General features: G+C 44.6%; 1 protein-coding gene across 2 annotated transcripts in view; it reads right to left on the bottom strand.

The window, feature by feature from the left end:
• Positions 1 to 12,153, bottom strand: part of LOC139689390 (beta-1,3-galactosyltransferase 5) — a 280,003-nt gene extending 267,850 nt beyond the window's left edge. The window contains exon 1 of one of the 2 annotated variants that reach the window (XM_071586485.1): positions 12,026 to 12,153. The gene's annotated coding sequence lies outside the window, so the exon portion shown is untranslated. The remainder of the gene's footprint in view (positions 1 to 12,025) is intronic. The other variant, XM_071586484.1, reaches the window with a different exon arrangement.
• Positions 12,154 to 20,500: the final 8,347 nt, after the last annotated feature.

Genomic DNA, 20,500 nt, shown 5'->3' with positions numbered 1-20,500 from the left:
CCTCTCTCACATCCACTTGGCCTACCTTCGAATTTCTCTCTCTCTCTACCTCTGCACCCTTCTCACAACGCCTACAGCTAAATCCTTGCTTTTCTTTCCCATCCATCTAACTTCTTCATTTTTTGCCACACCCACCTTTCAAAGGTCTCCAGTCCGAACTTCTCCTCTGTTCTCAGCGTCCAGTTACTCAAAGATTATCATAATATCAATGCCTTCGTAGAGCTTCAGGAACTCGCTCCGATGTGGGATATCCGATTACAACCCCAATTCAATAAAAACCTTCCTAAAGTTTCGTCAGCTATCCACCAACCTATGGATTACTACAAGATACCCTGAAATTGGAAGGAAATAATTTGGAAAATTTCATGTCCTCATTAAACAAATAAAGATGAGAGTTATGCGCAATTGTGGCGTGAGAGATTTTCGTAGAGCAAAATGCCCCGATGAGCATTGGAAAGTGACTCCACACGTTTCTGTGCCTATTGATTACCCAGGATTTTTATGTTATTATTAGTCGGTAATCTGCCGGTTAAGGTAGGTTTTTGGATGGACACAGCTATTTAATAAAACATTTTGTGCCTCCTAACAAAACACAAACTCCAGCATCCTACTCTACATCAGGTCCCTCTTCAGCTCTGAGTACTTTCTTCCTCCCTTCATCCCGTCCAACATCCCTATCCTATTCCTTCCCTTTCCTCGCTTGCCTAACATTCCCCCCTCAATTACTGTCTTCAACATCCCACTGCCGGCCAATACCCCCTTCATACACTTTTCCTGCCTCCATACGATTTCTCCCAACAAACCCCTCTCTTCGCCCACCATACCAAGTACTTCCTCATTTGTTTTCTTATCTGTCCACCTCACCTTCTCCATCCTTCTCCGAACCCACATTTCAAAAGCCTCCAGTCTAAGCCTATCCTCCTGCTTCAATGACCACGTTTCCGCGCCGCACATAGCTACGCTCCATATCAAAGTTTTTACGAGTCTTTTCTTAACATCCTTACTCAACGTCCCTGCCATCAACTCCCTCCTCCTTGTGAAAGCCTCTTTGCCTAGCGCAATTCTTCTCCTTACGTCCCTACTACTTTGACCGTGTTGGTCCAAAACACTACCGAGATACGTAAACTGTTCTACCTACTCTAGTTTTTGCCCTCCAATTTTAATTTTAAGCTTAGCCTTTTTCTTTTTAGAAAATCGCATAACCTTTATTTTTTTAATATTGATTCTCATCCCATACCTGTCGCACTGAATTTCCAATTCACTAAGCAATGCTTGCAGCCCCTTGGCTGACTGACAAACTAAAGCTTGGTCATCAGCAAACCTAACTGATTTTACGAATTCCCCGCCCACTTTCATTCCTACCTCCAGTTCTTCCCATGCCTCTTTGATCATTTCTTCTGCATACAGATTCAACAGTAACAGAGATAATGGGTAACCCTGCTTTACACCTCTTCCTAACACTGCCCATTCTGACTCCTCGTTCCCTACTCGCACCTGTGCAGTCTGAGACATGTACAGGTTGCGGATTAGCCTCCTTCCCCTCCAATTTATTCCTTTTTTCTGCAATACACCCATTAGTTTTTCCCAATTCACTCTATCAAACGCTTTTTCGAAAGCTACGAAACAGGTAAATACTTTCTGGTTGTATTCTATATTCCTTTCGATTAACAATCTCATTACTGCAATGGCATCACGCGTACCTCTGCCCTTCCTAAACCCAAACTGATCATCCCCTAAGTAATCATTTGCCCTACTCTCTATGCTTTTGTTTATGATCCTGATAACAACTTTAGCTGCGTGGGATATCAAACTTATTTTCCTGCAGTCCTCACATGATGTACCTTTTTCGGAATGGGAACTAACACTGACCTTACTAAGCCTTCCGGCCAGATTCCTTTCTCATAGATCTTACGAATCAGCCCATGCAGCCTCTTCCTCCCAAATTTTTCTTAACCTTTTAGCAGTTCCCCAGGAATGTTGTTCACTCCCACGGCCTTTTTTAGTTTCATATCCCTTAATTCCCTTCTTATCTCATCGTCTAGTATGCCTTGACCAAAACTATCTTTCTCTACGTCTTGTTCCTTTTCTGGGTCTAACTTCATTGGTCTAAGTTCTTCACTATACAGTTCTTCTGTATATTCCTTCCATCTCCCTTGGATCTTTCCCCCGTCAACTATTACCTTGCGCGCCTTATCTCTAACTGTTAGCATAGATCTCCCTTTCTTACTTCCCGATAAAGATTTAACTTAGCTGTACAGCTTACCAATTTCACCCTTCCTCTGCAAACTTTCCATATCCTCGCACTGCGTCTTCCATCATGCTTCTTTTGCTTTATTTGGTGCCCGTCTCAATTTATCGTTTAATTCTTTGTACTTCATTTTGCCTGACTCTGAATTAACATTGTTCTATTTTCTCCTCTCATCCATCTTTGTAATCATCTCATCCGTAATCCATGGTTTCCTAGTCCTTTTAGCGTTAACGGTTGCAATAATGTCTTTTGCGGCTTTAGACAACCCTGTCTTTACACTTTCCCATTTTTCTTCGATAGTACTTAGCTCTTTACCATCCTCCAAGAATTCCTTTACCACCTGTTTTACTCCTTCCTTTTCAAACCATTTAGTGCTTTTACATTCCATTTTATAACCCTGCGCTCCTGTCGTATCTTTTTGAAATGGACGCTACATTTCATACCAACTAAATTGTGGTCTGAGTCAGCATCCGCTCCCGGGAAGCTGTGCGAATTTATCACACTGTTCCTAAACCTGTGTCTAACCAGGATATACTCTAGCTGATACCTTTCTGAGTCACCTGGCATTTTTCATGTATACCTGCGTCTTTTGTGGTGTCTAAACCAAGCGTTGGTGATGACTAACCCCTGTCTCCTGCAGAACTCAACTGCTTTCTCTCCGCGGTCATTCCTCGTGCCTAAACCGTAGTCCCCCACCTCATCACCATTTCTTCCTTCGCCTACCGTCATATTCCAATCCCCCATTACTATCAAATGTTTCCCCGCGGGAACACATGCGATTATGTCCTCTAACTGTTCGTATATCCTATCGACCTCTTCTTCCTTATGGTTGCTCGGTGGCATGCATACCTGAATAATAACCAAGTTCGTGTTTTCTGCTATTATCTCAACTAGTAATAATCTATCCGTTACCTGCTATCTGTTGACTACGCTTCTTCCTACCTCTTCATTTAATTCTATAACAACGCCTCGTTGGCTCTCGTCCCCGTCGCTGAATATTATTCTATAAATATCAGTCCAGTAATCCCCGCTATCCTTCCACCTCACCTCGCATAGTCCTAAAATATCTACATTTCTTATTTCCATCTCTCGCTTAATATTCTCTGGTTTTCCAGTCCTCAACACTGTCCGAACATTTGAAGTTCATATTCTAATTATATTGGTCTTCTTCTTCTACGTCTTCTGTCCTGCTGCTGTCGGTTTTCCCTTGCATGGGTTTCGTGGGATGACGACCACGGAGACCTTGCCTCCCCCGCTCCCGGGCACGACGCACGGCCGATTGGGCCGAGCCCCGTAGTTGCCAGGACTCATATTCTTTATAGGTACCATCATATTTATCTGGGGAATGATAATTGAGGTGGTCCACAGTTTCCTTTGTCAATAGTGTTTATAACGTGACACCATCACTTAGTGGCCGCCCCACTGGGGTGAGACACCATTGCAGCCGCCTCTCTGAGGAACAGACGCTGCGTGGACTACCTTTCGTCTGGCTTCTAACCTTCGACCTATCTGGCATGGGTTACCCTACCACGAGCAATTATTATTACTCCCGCCAGCACAGATCTAGCGACCATCGGAATGCAAAAGCCCTTCCACCACGTCAAGGTTGTAGTCCGGGGAGGGGATTTTTATATACTCCCCGCATTTACACAAGCCATCACACACAATTACTGGCTTTCACTCAATACGCCCTTTCTCAGCTCTCGACGGTTTAATTTAAATATTGTGAAAGACGTATGGAATACCTTAACCACATTTGCAAACAAATTTCCTCCAGCGCTTTTTCAAAAGTTATCATTTGTTTAACATGACAATGATTCGAATTGGAAAGCTGAGCAATGATTACTCGGCCACCGACGATCTGGACTTCCGATATGCCTTCCTCCTCTCCCCTGCCCTGATGGAAAACCTGACCGGGCTAAATCCAAGCATTTGAATATTTCAGAAACCCTCGGTTTTTGCGGTTCAAACAAGAACATCGATGGAGTCCTAAACCACCGCCTTTTTCTATTGGAGGCAGAGAACCCGTAGCGGATGATGTACACGAGCAATATTCGCCCAATAGCTTCCACCTCATCTCCGTGGACGCGATTTTGCACTCGATGTCAATTACAACACTGGAGCTAGCTTTTCAAAATTTTTAATATTTTTCCTTATTAATACTCCACAGAACGATACGCTTTTCGTATCATCTTTGGAAACAATCCTTTCCATTTAAAAATAAATTAGTACACGATGAATCATTCCCTGATGCGCTTTGACATTTAATTTAAGAATAGGCATACTTATATTTACATGCTTCAAGGAGAAAACGCATTCATTATTGTATGTCCATTGCATAAAACAAATACGGAGGTGTGCAAAAATGATAATTGCCTGAAGTCGCGAATGAACTTCTCATAATATTACACTGTAGCCCACACGACGAGGGTTCCAGAAACGGACTCTCGAGTAAATGAGTCTATACCGCAAGACAAAAAATATTAAGTGAATAACATCATATACTAACATTAGCGGCATTAAAAAGCCGCATGAGAAATCACACAGCAGTAGGGCATGGTTACAAGGACACAGGCCTAGGCTGGCGAAATATTTGGCGCTGGGACTTGGGAGAGGATCAAAGAAATCCTGATTACGTCAATTGGAGTTTTCTGCGCGCATGGGGGTGAAAACAAAAATGTGCCACACGCAGTTCAAAAATGAATTTAAATGGGCAATCTCGCATATGATGCTGGGCAAAATTAGCGGCAGTGACACATATGCACGCGCGCACACAAACTTACATATTTCATGTGTGCATGCGAAAAATGATTGTGGACGGGAGACGCTTGGAATGGTAGTGGGGGTAGAATGAAGAGTGACACCAAAGACCACAGCTTAACGCATGGGCGCACAAGGAAGAGGGGGAATGGGAAAACAAGGCTTGGAGGACGCGCTAAATTGAGGATTACTACAAGTTTTATGACCGCGCCTAATGAATAAGGGTACGCGTGAAAAGATATAAGAAGATGGAGATTGCCCTTCGCTTGGTTGTCAATTCCTTCGTCTCCACGTGAATGAGTGCGTCCAGCGACAGCAGAACCGTGAGCGAGGGGACCAACAATTAATACCGAACGCAAGGAAGTGATCAACGAGATGCTGCGGGCCCATCGAGCTACTCCAGGAACGGGGAATCGGCGGGGTAGACGCGGTAAGAAAGAAACCTTCGTCAAGGCAATATTCATCGTGGAGTCGGGAGTTCTAAAGGCGCAAAAACTAAGTGATTTAGTATGCGAAAAACGAAAGGCACGGAATAACATTCGCTGAGCAGGTGAGTGAAAATTGTTTCAGTCGCAGCGTTCCAACGGTAAGCATTAGCTGCTCGGAAAACTGCGCAAAAAATAGCTCCAGTGCCATTTTTCGCTCTTGCGGATTACACAGTGCGAGTGCATGGTTTATTTTTTCGGGATTCTCACTCTTCATTTACCACAGGTTTGATAGAATGGAAAGGCAATGAGAAAGACCGAGGAGAAACGAGCCGTGGAGGGAAAAAACCAATCCAAGAACGACTCCGGAAAGAGCTTATCCTGTCAGTTAGCATTCCAAAGCCATGCAGTGGCACCACAACGCCGGTTACGCAGTCCGTCGATTTTTTTGCTATTCGTGGTATGTCATCTTCCGATACCTGAAAGGATGAAGAGGTACTCAAACCTTTCTTGGTGATTTTAAGAAGAACCAAAAGTCGTTTGAGATCGATGATAACACCCTTGATTAAAGATGGCTTTGATTAATCATCGGCATGCGACGTAATTACAACTTGTGCAATTAATGCGTATTTCACGTAAAAATTAAAAACGTTTGCGTGCATAATAATCATTAATATTTTCCAAATGTCAAACCGTGCCACTATAACAACTATCTTAAATAAAATGTTAACTAACGCCGCTGCATGATAACATTACTTAATTAATGACTTTTATTCCATTATTTTATTCTAGAATTAGTCCGAAAACAGCACATTTTGGCCTTAACGTCGGACTATTAACATTGGTAACAATGAAAACAATTACGAGCACCCGACTGTGGGTCTTACGCTCTTTGCCACGCTACTTTGCGGCGGATTAAAGGACAATGATTGCATGCAGATGCATTTTCATACAGTAACTTATTTAAATAATTCCAATGTAAATCAACTATTTTTCGCGAGTAACCTAAATAAAAAAACACCCGGCACAAAGCAAGACCCAGAATAATATGCATATTAATAATTCATACGAGAAAATATTACCAATATTCTCTGCCACGAATTATCCTCCCTAGCCGTTTGCAGTCGATATTGGGGAATATCAACAGCAAAATAGGTAGGGGAGTGCACGAGTGCAAATGATTTACATGCCAATCTAATTAGAATTAGAAGTAAGAATTCAATTGTTATTTAATTCAATAACGAAACCAAAAACTAACAAATCCTGGCAATGGATGACAAACTAATGAGTAGAGACGACTAATAATTGCGTGGAGAATGGAACTTGAAAAGAGCGAGCCAAAATCAAATCACCATCCACACACACACACACCCACATCGAACACAGCTATCCAAAATGAAAATGGTAGGGCAAGCTTACGCCAAGCTGATCATTTCATGAAATCCTCGCCCTGAGAGTCGAGTTTTGAGGCACCCGACGGGCATGAAGAACACAATGGAAGCGCTCTTATGAAATATTACGAGCGAGAGCGGGCCTCTGTTGAAATGTGTGAAAAGGAGAGCCACATTTGGAGAATAGGCAGAGGTGGGGGGTGGGGGTAAGGGGTGGGTGGGCGAGAGCGACTTCCCCCCGCCGCGCTGCCCCCAATGAAAGGACGCCGAATTACCTTGGAAATGCAACGACGATCCGCCCCTCTTGATTCCCAGTAACAACACTGATGATGCCCGCGGCTGCACAAATCCTCGATGGCGAGGTTTCAGAGGCGATCGTGCAAGCGAATGCTTCAAGGTCCGCGAGCAAAAGAGTGACTAATGTTCACGACATGCATCCGAAAATTCCAAAATAATAATAACCATCTTGCCCTGCTTCACGAGAAGTCGGGATTGCTCTGAAAAATTAAAATGTCACCGGGAAGAAATCATTAGCTCGGACCGGATTCTAATCTTGATCCGTCTATATCCGACGGCATGTTTAGTCACTACAAAAAAGCTACAGAGGCGTCCCCTCACGCCGCGAATTTCAGTGGTCGTCCTGGACTTGGGTATCAACGAAAGCATCCTGAATGAGTTTTACAAAATATGAAATTGCCCTTAAATTTCCATAAAATGTTATTTTTAAACATAAAAAATATTGCCATAATCTTCAATATCGCTACAGAATATATCACTGAATCGAATGGTCGTGCCATTGGTTGCTATTATTCTTCGCGTCGGTTGCACCAGACGCTATTTTTTCTAATAATGTAAGACACTATATGGAGCGGGTGGCATCATGAGTCCCTGTCGTCAAGCATCATGAACATTTTTAAATTATGTACAAATTTCCATCCTTGGAAATGACGCGCAAAATATCACTATCACGTTAAGTTTTTTCTAGGTCACAGTAAATTGCCATATCATATTCAGGGTGCGGCAACATAACTTCCTATTTTAAAGGGGTTTTGCTTTTTGAAAAAGGAAGTTATATTGCCGCACCCTATAATAGGCATATAACAGACACGAATTATTCACTGACAACACGTGATAATACCCTGAAATTTTCACTTGCTTTGAAGATGACCTTACCGTCAGTTTCGGAATGACACAACTGAGGAATCAGAAACTTCGCTGTTTCGCAGCCCCTTCGCCCGATTCCCTCATGCCAAAAGCCATAGCCATTTATAATTCTGTTAACGAGCACAGACACAATTATGATTCAGAACCTGCATAAAACTTTGCTCTTTGAAAAAATGACCAGAGAAGCGTACTTTCAAATTCCGCGGATTCCTCCATTTCCAATAGGGTGGCAGTCACGACAGTTCGAACGGAGCGCGCTCAACCACGGGGGCCAATTGAGAGGATCACCGCGTGGCTCCTATTTCAAATGCAAAATACGCGAATCAACAAGTTTCCCCATCCACACCGAGGCACTGATGGCCTCCCTTCGGGTGCGAACGTTCAACTTACCTCTCAAGCAGAATGAACATCGACGTCCGCCGAGGCGCCCGATTCGCGTTACTCCATAGGAAGCTTAAGATAATTTCGTAGGATCGGCGCGAGGGGGTGGGACGTGGTTTACCTAACGAAGGAGTCACAGGGGTCAAGAAGCAGTGTATGCATTGCTCACTGCTTCACATCGAAGGTATTATCCCCCGATTAGGTTGAGCTCACTCTTAATCCCTGATTAACTAGTTGTCGTGTACTCCATCGCACTTCCTCCTGGCCTCAACTTACACTACCTCCCTCTCCTGCGTTCAAAACAATTGAAATGAATCCCTAGACGTGATTCCTCAGGAGTAAATAAGTTTTTATTTCACTTCAGATGGAGAAATCATTTAGTGGGCAAAACATTTAGCCACGCCTGTAGCGCAAAAACGACAGTTTTGATTGGAGAGTAGTATTGAAACTGTCTCTGCACGGCCGCGGAAATTCATTACTGACCGTTTTATTAATGGATGTAAGGTGAATTTGACGATTGATCCCGGGAAAGTGTAATTATAGTTCTCCTTAAAGGAAAAACTGAAGGGTTTGAACGTACTTCTATTAGAGAGGCTAACGGCAGCTCACAGTTGCAATTAGAAACTCCAATTTAGTCCTCCGAAGAGGAAATCCCACAACTAGCATTCCGCAATCGTATTTTTACTAAGCTTTTTTTGGTACCTGAAACGTGTGCGCGCTAATCAGGCCATTACGAAGAGTGACGGCAACACAGAATTTGGCATGCGGCTTTCCCACTTATTCTTCTTCAGATCAATCATTTGCGAGGCAACGGAGCGACACTCCGATTTATTTTTTTAATTTCATAGGCATGTAACCAAACAAAAGATTGTTATGCCAATCTGCACTTTTAATCCTGGAAGATTTTAAGGGTAAACTAAGGTACGGTATATGAGCCCCACAACTTTAGGGGAGCTTTTCAATTCTATTTTTATAAGTTGTCGATAGTTACTTGGGGAGACGACCGATGTGCATACATGCATGGCGTCGTTTTCGCCATTTGGGATGGGTTGGTGAATAGCTGGGTAAAAGGAGAATGCCCAGGGAATCGGGGATAGGTGGAGAGGAAACGGCTAGTCTCTATCGAAAGACGCCGAGGGGGCAAAACGTTTACCATCCAATCCCGAGGACGGCGTAATGCACTTGAAGCGCTACCCAAGCATGGATCGGGAAACTTCCGTCACCTTCGGGATAAGAACCCGGGCCCCCGGATGTGAAACCAGCACACGAGTCACCGAAACCATCGAATGCCAGACTCGTACATTTTCGCACGACAGTCTCATCTTATGGTAACGGGGTTCAAAACATCTCCGGGTTAACATAAAATGGTCAGGTATTTCTTAGTGTACGAAGGAGTAGTATATCCCCGCACTTTACCATCGAGATGGTTAATTTCACTTTGTCGTCGCGTCCATTTGAATGCAAATCAAGGCTACCTCAAACAATCCGCCTATGCCCACCGGGCGGGCTGTTTCCACACGCGTCTTCGGTACAAGATCACGAGGCCGTTTTTTCATTCCCCCCCTCCTCTCTCCATCCCGCATTCCGGCGACCGCCAACCTAATTTTGGGGGCATTCCGAAACGGGCGCCCAGGGATGAGCGGCCCCTCTCGCGGGCGCCCCGGCGCGCGGAGGCCGCCGCTCGGACGAAGACGCGGTGCATGCTCCTGAAATGCTGGGGCACGAGAGAGCGCGCATTCCATTGACGGCGAAGGAAGAGCACCCTCCACCTCACCCTCCCCCCCCCACCCGAAACTTCAAAAGCCATTCCCCTCGGCCATCTCTCTCTATTCACCCGTTCCAAGTGTCCCGCCGCTCTCGTTCGCGCCCCACGGATCCCCCGGACACCGACGCCGCGGAGCTAACCAGGACCAGGTTCCATCGGACGCATATTTATGGTGGCCTCAGAAAAATCATACAAATTGAGTTACGAGCACTGCCGTAATGAGAGCAAGATATCCCCGAAATCGGGGAGCATAAGCACTCCAAAGAAAATGAACTAGGAGCGCATAAATCCGGAACTCGCATCAATCGATGCCGCATGAATGATCGATCCTCTTGGAGCACGCTTCGAATCGCAGCACGTAGCAAAGGCTCGACTATCGGAAACAATGGCATTATGAGTGTTCCCCCGGAACACGATTCCTTCTATCGGTACACAAGCAACTTTTTTTCTTCAATGAAATTGTTCCCGACTTTAAATCACATAGAACTCGAATTGAATGATCGCAACCTAAAAAAATATACATCTTGCAACTTCCAATGATGATTCATTCCAAGTCATATGATGGGCCTTTGTTGCTAAACGACCCTTCCGAACACAAATGGTCTCTTTATTGTCAGACAGCAATTTCACATCTCGCGTTGTCCATCTTCTGTGAATTAGTCGAGGGGCCATTGAGTTTAGGTAATAGACCCCCAAACGGCTACAGCTAACTCGCCATCATTCGTTAACGATAAAAACTTCAAGGGGCACAAAACAAACGCCCATGGGCGCTCTTTTATATGCAATTTCCAAAACTGAGCGAAAACTTTTGTTTCAGTTTGGATACATGGAATTTCCTTAACTTCCAAGAGACAAAAGGCATCATCCACCGACACTGCAAAATATCCAATGAGTACTCCTCCTCTTCAATGTGCGTTAAACTCTCGAAAGTTGCGTCATCATATTAACATGTATAAGAAATGGAAACGAAAATGGTAAAAAAAAAAACCGAGGAGAGACATTCTTGGTTGGAAGCGTTCCAACACAGGGAAGTCGGTCCACACGAAATTACTGCCACAAAGCGGGCATCCGTTAAATTTAGTATCTCCACCAAATCTCACATGAAAAGCATTCGCCGAACTACAGAGCAGGGGAAAGGAATTATTCTTCGCTTACCGGAGACAGCTAAGTCGAGTCTATCACAATTGCCGGCTGCCGGCCCAATCCCTCCAGCGTTGATTTAGAGATGACCAAAGTAAATATCACCTCAGAATCACCTATCTCAGGCAGTTGTTTCCTAAATATGACTCATTACTGCACTGGTTCATTCATTTAACTAATAAATCATAACAATAACACTGGTTCATATTTATTTGAACTTCATTTACATCTACAGGGGACACAAATGAGTATGCTTCTAAAAGTGATTTGTCATTGATGACTGACATGTGATACGTCCATAACTCTTTTCATTCATTGCGCTAAGAGGTACGCGGATATATCGCGATGTTTGTTTCCCGAAAGAAACACGAGCACTCGCGGTACAGGGCGCACGCGGACGTCCCGACCGCGATCACCCCTAATACGTCATCCGACAAGTCTTTCCAAACGACATCACAAATCTCTTGGGCGCACGGACGACCGGAAACTCGCTCCCAAACGCACCGGCTTCACAGGCGGCAAACCCGAAAAACGAGACTCCCCGAGAGCTTCCCCGTGATGGCGGATCGATTCGGGCAAAAGGACGACAGGGAGGACCGGCAATCACACCTCCACCCTCTCCCGCACACAACGGGCATTGATCAAAGAAATCCCCCGGATCCCACGAGCAGCTCACTCGCCTTCCGCGATCCCAGAACACGAGCCGTGGCGACGTCCGGGTCAAGAAGAGCCAGCCAAAATGTGTGCGTACTCACGTCGTGGCGTTCGGTGGAACAGCTGCCCATACAGCGGCGACTCCGCCGCTGCGCTAAGCTGGCGGTGCGGGCTCTCCTCTCGCTGGCTCCCTCTCTCACTCGTCACCTCCCTTCTCTTCGGAGAGACGTAACGGCACTGACTCGAGGGGCGGCCCGCAGCGTGAGTCTGGTGGCGACGGCCACAGGGAGGGGAGCGTGCACGGGGGGCGGAGACGGAGGGAGCACCGGGGGAGGGGGAGTGACGCTACAGTGGGCGAAGCAGGAGGGCCGGAGAGCGTCGTCAAAGAGGTGCCGCTAGAGGCGGCCGTCTCCGATGGGGATTTGGGGGCAGCGCCATTATACATTCTGTGGGCCCGGGCGCAAGGGCCGCCGGTGACGGTGTCTGACGAACGCGCGGGAGAAACATTTGCTCACGCAAAGTAGGCAAATTTTTGGGGCTCGCAGCCGGCGGCCTCAATGGCCCCATCGAACCTTGGTCCCCAGACTCTCGGGCGGGTCTCTCTGCCGCGATATGCTCAAATGGTTCCCGGCGGTTTCTTCGAACGAAAATGACGATGAGCATTATGAGATTGGAAAAATATGTTGATGCAATTTCAAAGAACTGGGCCAAGTTTTGGTAGATGAGCCGATGAAAAATTTAAGACTGTATAAAATGTATTTGGTATGAAAAGTAATAAATACATAGGTATTTTTTTAAATAATAGAAACACGAAAGAAACAGCGAGATTACTTCTCATAGTTTCGCGGGAGCAGTTGCGGACTTAGGCCATGATTTTGCAATGGTACTTGAGAGAAAAATGGTTAGAAATAAAAATAGAGATTCGAAAGCCGCAAGGGAAACTATGGGCACTGTAAATGGGAAAAGGAGAAGGAAACTGTGGATCACGGACGAAATGATTCGAGAGAAAGAAAAGAAAGGAACTGGAAGAATGTTAATGCGGAGTTAGGTAGAAGGAAATATAACGAGTTGAATGCTAAACTGCGGCGAGTAACAAAGAAAGCGAAGAAGCGTCGACGCAGTGTGAGGACAGGGAAAGTGCGCAGAGGAAGGGTGAAATGGAGAAGGGGAAAGTGGACTGAAAGGAAAACGAACGAGGAAGTGCTAAGCAGGGGAGGGAGAGTGCATTGATGGTAGAAACCGTAACTAAACAGGGAAAATGGATGCAGAGCGTTTTGAATGGTGATGTGTTGTTGAAGACTGTGGTGGAGGCGAGAATGTTAGGCAAATGAGGAAGGGGCAGGAATAGGGTGGGGATGTCAGACGAAATGAATGCGGGGAGGAAGGAAGTATATGGAGCTGAAGAGGGACTTGTTGTAGAGTAGGATGTTGGAATGTGTTTGTGAGGAGAGTTTCATTTTTCACACGAATACACTTTTTAATAGTGCTTAAAAAATAAATATTCATGAATATAAACGCAAGCTTGACGCACGCTAAAAATCGTGCAAAATAATGGAGGAGCATTTTGATTTTTATACCTGGGTGGCCCCAGGCATCTTTTTCAGTAAGAGATTGTGACTGAATGACAAATTGACGGTTGACGGGAACGATAGTGATTTATGGGCAAATATGAGCGAAATAACGCGCAAAAATTTTCTCAGTAATAGAAACAAGAGAAAAAGAGCAATGGCAAAAACAAAAAAACAAAACAATAAGGACGAAGAATTTTCACCAAATTAAATTAATTTTTGTGGGGATCCACCGATTGGTTTAACAAAAGAAGGCTGCAAATAATGTCGACCGTAAAGTCATCATCAGGTACAATAGTACGCATTTAATAATGCCTGTATCTACAATTGTACCTGATAATGCCTAAACAGGTGTAAATAGTCAAACCCTTCCTTTATCGTACTCTTATTAACTCGTGAATCCCAAAAACGTTTATTTAAATTTTTGGCCGTCCCATATCTCCCAAGTAACACCTCTCAGTGTGAACTTCAAGGACGGAGAAGGTTGCCCTACTCCAGCAGCCCTTCAATTACACTCCACTTGTTTGCACGGGGATTTGCAGACGTGAAATATATACATACATCTTTTCGCCGCGGGTGGGATCGGCCCGGCGTTTACCCAAGGAGAAAGGGAACCTTCTAAACCGACACGGGGCGCCGAAATAAATATATATATAAGGACGCATAGAAGAAGGATTTGAGTCTTAAACAAAAGTAAACAACCCGAAGGTTGGTTTGCTGGGCGCTCACCTCGCGCTGAGCCCAATCTGGAGGGCGAAATCGGGGCGAGAGGGGAGGGGCGGGCCCGGGCACCTTTCACTCTGCCATCTGCGGTTTCACAGGGATATTGGCAACTCGGATACATCACGTATCTCGAGGGAAGCGAACGGTGTGCAGAGGTGCCACCCGGATTAGAACCTGAGACCTCAGGTCAGCAGCCCAGCGCTCAACTCACATCTACACAAATACCCCGCGGTCCATCAAAAAGGTGACTGGCAGGGGGTGCAAGCCCCAGTTGGGATGGATAAGAGATAAGGGTGGGTAAATAAGAGGAAGGGATAAAACCTTCACCCAAAATCCCGAAAAAACGTGCAAATCTATGTATACAAAAAACATGCGGAAAACTTAGTTCCAAACAAGTGTAAATTTCATCCACAAAAAAAAGTTCTTTGGCGGGTGAAAAATGAGGGAAAGAAATGAATTAAAACCATTTAGGTGATAGACATCCACCACACCAAGACAGGTCAGGCATAACTTGAGAGTAAGAAGGGGAAGTTCTATTAATTGGTGGCCATGCAACTCATAGCCCCCTCTCCTCAAGTCACAGGCAAGAAATGTGACCGCTCTGCTGTTGGCAGCGGACGGCTCGAGGCATCCCCCACAGAGGCCACCGGTGGATGAAGGGGGCCACCTTGGGACGCAGGGCTACCCTGACGCCCGTTTTTCATTCGGGACTGATTAAAGCTTTTGGCAAATGCTATGACAACAATGAAGACGGCCAAAGAAGGGAGAATATTGGGAAGGCGGAGTCAAGGGATGAAAGGAAAAGGCATTTTGGAAAAAAGGTCGAAAGTGTGCCGAGGTGTGATCTGAAGAGCGAAGAATTAGTTATTGCCGTACGTAATACAGACTTTTAGGATATTTAGTACCATGTAAGTTAGGACTTATGGTTTATGTTTGACATGGTCAATTGGAAACCCTACCCTAACCGGCAGAGAGCGGAAGCATTTCTGAAAATATAAGTTCAAAAACTAGATAGGACAAAATTAATAGGAGCTGAATGTATTCCGTTTGACAAAAACGGGGCACAGGTAATGCCAGGGGATGAAAAAAATAAATGATAATGCTTTAAAGAAGGAAAATATTTAGCCGTCACCTAACTAATATAAATAAATATATTTACTTGGTCAAAACTTCAACTGAAGTCTTTTTTTGGCACATTCCTTGGATCCCACACTGCATAGACGTTTGGAAAATATTTCTGACACAACGAAAGTCATATTCCCTCCAATAAAAGTCTAATGCTATCTTTTGATCTCGTGCAATTTTTATTATTAACGAAATCGTATAATCTCTAAATTATAAGTCACATTTAACCATTCTAAAAACAATCTTAATGGCTGAGAACTGGCTAAACGAAGGGATTCTAGAAGACTACTTTTGTAATAAAAATGATGAAAAGTAAGGATATAAATTATTTACTCGGAATCATAAAACTTAGTGCCTACTTAAATATGCGTAAAGCACAAAAGACAGAAGAGCTCTATTCATGTCAATACAACCCCAGGGCTTGTGGAAATTTTATTTATTTGGTTACATTAATTTTGGTTACCTCAGAAATGCATCAAAATCATTGCATAATTATTGCTCATGAATATAAATAAATATGTATTAATCAACATACAACAACATAAATATATTCATTAATGTATCAATAATTATTTTTGGTGGGTCGCTGTAATCCAGAGGGCAGAGCGTAGGATTGCTGACCGGAGGGGTCGGGTTTGAATCCCGGGCTAGGCACTCTGGACACCTGCAGCTCAACCTAAGCTTGGTGATTTTCGGGTACCAGATCTTCCTGGGAAACCATAACCAGCACAGGGAAAGGAACTGGCCCCCCTACCCTGATGTGTGAATTTCACACGCCGTATAGGGCTTAGTACTGGGCGAACTCTACCATCAGCTACCAAACCGACCTTCGGGCCGATTACTGTGTTCATGATTTTTTAAAATTATTTCTATTCCTTCCTTGGATGAGCATTATTTTTGATTTTTCTCTTTTGGTGCGTCAACACTTTTTATATCAGCTACACTTCAATAGATATCATACTTTATGGTGCCGAAGCACCATTTCCTTGTTATTAATGAATGAATTTCGCAATTCACGATACGCGGGATTAATCACCCGTACCAAAGTTGTATTGCAACTCCTCCACACACTTCATTCCTCCTCTTCGAATTCCACCGAGCAACTTCCTTTCTTCTCCAAAGATGTTCCCAACTTTGCTATTCTTCTCTTTCCTACGCATTTTTGTCACATCGACAGGATACCAGAAAGAGGTAATGGCGTTCTTGCTATGACCATGCCAAATCTCATCATTCACCGAGTCTCTCTGAAACGATTTCCCCTCCTTCATTTTCACTGCTCGGCACCGCTCTCTAACCCTCTTTCGGTCATTTTATGGAACCGAGGGCTGGGAGACCGCGACTGCCTGCCCCTGGTGCGCCGGGTCCCAGAAAACCCTCTCTCGACACGCGCAGTGAGTCGGTTCGTCTCTTGACCGGAGTTGATCCACCCGCTCGCACTCCACGGGCTCGGGCCTTGGGGCCCTTCGTGTGTCGTCTGCTCGGTCGCTATCCAGCCGAACGCGCACTAGGGTACATACAGTCCGGTTGAAAGGTTGTGGCCCCGACCGAAGGATGCACGAAAGGGGGGAAATTTGGCTCGAGATGGGTGGAGGAAGGGTAGGGGAAAGGCTTCGGGCAGTCGCTTAACAGTGCAGCCAACGGTAGTGGAAGAATTTGTGAACAGCTCTGAAGACATCGCCATAAGCACACTTTAGTCTTGCTCTCAGCCGAGAGATTTTTGCAATGGAACAATTTCCCACGCTAAACACATCAACACTTTTCATCTCTCAATATTTTAAAAACTATAGGAGATTACTAATTCGAAAACGAGTTTTACATTTATTTGTTTTTAGATATGTTTACATCTTTCAATCAAAAAACTTCCTCACTCACCGCCGCTTTCAGTGCTTTCATCACTTTCTCCATCATCAATTATAATTTCATTATGAAAACTGTCCATAACAACTTCATTTTCAATAAATGCTTATGAATGTAACACGCTCGTGCACACTTTGAAGGGGAACAGTGAGTCAATCGAACGTTTCCTTCTTCATAAATCCTCTTTTATGAAGCTTTAAAACTTTATGAATAATCTCTCTCGCATGACTATGCAACATCTTCCCATTACCTACTTACGAATCTATGGTTAATTACCCTAAACTACCAATAACATCTATAAGTAGACTAAATCCGCTATAAATCAATATAATCTTAAGTTAAATAATCTTAAGATGAATACTAATATCTTAAATAAATGAATATATATGATATTTATGCCTAACCTACAAAATACCCCATCTAAAAATTGAACTTACTTTATAAAATAAACTAGCGATTAAAACTATGAAATATTAAATTTTGCTTACTAATAAACGGAAATAACCTACGAATAAGATCATACACTAAAGATAAACTACCCCCTAAAAATCAACTAAATAAATCTTAAGGATAAAATACTAAAAACGAAGCTAGCAAACAAAAACGTCAAACTGAGACCAAGGTTGAAAAAGCAGCGAGGTTGGCAACAAGCGCACGCGGTCACAGTGACGTCGCGAGAGTGAATGGAACTTTCACCCACACCCCCTCGTGCGTACCCTCCTTGGTAAGGGTACCCTCCAGGCCCAAAACTTGTTTCTGCGCATGGGCTTTCAACCGAGCCATACGCTGGCAGGCACCGCCATTTCACTGAATGAGGCCTTGGCGACCGGGTTGCATGGCGACCGAAATGATTGATTGGAGACGCGGTTTCCGCCCACTTCCCCTCCCGCGGAGAGCCCAGCGAGCGCGTGGGTGGAAGGGAAGTGAAGCCTTTGCGTTCCGTGTGCGTAGGCTTCGACTCGGACGATGAGAGCAGGCGGCTTGATTAAGAGTGACCAACCATGCGGCGACGTGGGCTATATTTTCTCGCCCCGTCAACCCTCCTCGTGCCGAAAACTTGAGCGCGGATCCACGGGGGTAATGGATACGAGGGCTCACGCAATGCCCTGGAAGTGCAGAGCCTTTTTAGCAGCCGGCCAGCCGATTTGCGGATGGCGTGTCCGCCCGAGTGGGAGACATCCTCTTTCCGTGGCAGGTACACTTTCCGCGGAAGATCACTTACGGTGTGTGTCACGAAACGGCCAAGGGGGGATGGGAACTGGTGGGAAGGGGGACTGAGGGGGGGAGCGGAGGAGCGCTGTCGAAACCTCCTCGAAAAGTGCCCCGCACACCACGTGCGGCTTTTGGCGTTATTTTTTCATGGGCAAAGATAACAACAGCATTGCTAAATGAGAGTAACTTATTGCGTTACTCAAATATAATAAAAGATATTCTTTGTGCATCTGCGAGAGGAGAGAATGGATTTGCTTAAATCTTCCGCTATAGTTTATTCTTAAATACGCCGGTTTTTTTATAATTATCATCCCTTAATGAAATTTATCATTTTTTAGTAGAATGGAATTCCAGGATGGAGCAGAGGTCGGCGGCGAAATTTGGCGTCTCCATGTTGACCACATAAAATAACGAAAAAAAGCATTAAAGGTCCGATTATGAATGACGTTTTGTAAATTTTTCGGGCGAGGTACGGTGGGCGGTGCCCTGGTACTTTCAAAAGATAGTACTGAGATCTTTCTTTCATATAAAATATTCTTTGCGGGCGGCGGTGCCTCTTTCACACATTGAAAAAGGGTGAAACTCTCACTTCCGACGTGTCACTGCGAATGATGAAAGTGAAAAAAGCACGACTCCTCTCAATGTCGACGGGTCCCAGTTAAATTTTGACCTACCCAGCTGCACTGGCGAGCGCTTCGGCATTTAATGCAGGCGTTCATGTTTGTTTGAATGCATCCACAGAATAACAAATGAATGGAAGAGCACGCTCACCCATCAATGCGCGCCTTCGTGCACTTGGACTGGCGCCGCGCTGCCAGTGCCCCTCCACTGCGGGCGCCTCTGGCCTATCCATCCAGTTTCGCCGCTAACGTGGCAGCTGGAGAAAGCGGAGACTCGCCCAATCTCATTCCACCAAACCATGAAGTTTTCCTTCCACAGACATAATTTCATATTATAATCGGAAACCCCAACCATTGAAAAAGAGCAAAAGTTAAAATTTTCTACGTCCCCATTCCACTGAAATACGGCGTTCTCGCCTTCTTGATCTCATGGAACATGGGCGAGAGACTAAAACAAAAGAGGAAATCTCCCAGATTCGTAAAAAAATTATATAATAAGAACAAAAGTGTGACAGGTCTCTTGGGGATTTAGACTGGGATACGAAGAGAACAAGCGAGACTTTTAGAAAGGTTCACAAACAAACGAGTTTAACGATGACACGTCATCGTTGCATATACATCAGGTCTATTTGTAGGTGTATGTTAGTTGGTAGTTTGTGTGTTTGCATGTGAGAGGTTTTTAAGGGTTTTTACATGAACGGGTACCATGTTTTGATTGTGAATTGCATAAATTTGTTGCTTTTGCAAGTCGATTTTTTTAATTACGGGTGTTGTCCTAACACCCCCCCACCACACCCCCTTGCGGCCGCTTGCGGGTTATTAAGCAGATGGAAATTTAGGAGAGAGGTTTAAACAAAAAATCATGCGGGAAGTCTTTCGACATGGATTGAATATTTAAAAAGTGAAAAAACAAAGCAATGTACCGGTTACCCTATCAATCCGTCGTGACGCAGCACAGTACACGGCCATGATGCGGATTCACTCTTGTGCACATTACCCCTTCCAAGCTGAGAGGTGAGGAGATGGAATGGTTACATGCGCGGAAATAAATGCTGCCAAAGAGCAAAACCTGATCTGCGTGGCCCCGTTTCTTTGCCCCAATTACCATGCTTTATACGTGGGTGAGGAAAATTTGCTTCCAAGATCGAGTGATGTTTACTGTATTTATTTACCTAAGTAAATTGTAGCACATGATAAATTAGTTTGCACTCATGTCGCAACAATCTTACTGCATTTGGCATTATGGCAGTCATTTGCAAGCCTTGACAGGAATTTTATCTACTTCTACTTAATACCACGCAAGCCGCCGTAAGGGGGTGTGGCGGGGGGTGTTAGGACAACACCCGTAATTAAAAAAAACGACTTGCAAAAGCAACAAATTTATGCAATTCACAAACAAAACATGGTACCCGTTCATGTAAAAACCCTTACAAGCCTCTCACATGCAAACACACCAACTAACATACA

Source organism: Hetaerina americana, unplaced genomic scaffold (genome assembly GCF_022747635.1).
Source record: "Hetaerina americana unplaced genomic scaffold, ioHetAmer1.1.p SCAF_23, whole genome shotgun sequence".
Lineage (NCBI taxonomy): Eukaryota > Metazoa > Arthropoda > Insecta > Odonata > Calopterygidae > Hetaerina > Hetaerina americana.
The sequence above is the reverse complement of the archived record's forward strand: the minus strand, read 5'-3'. Positions and strand labels throughout refer to the sequence as shown.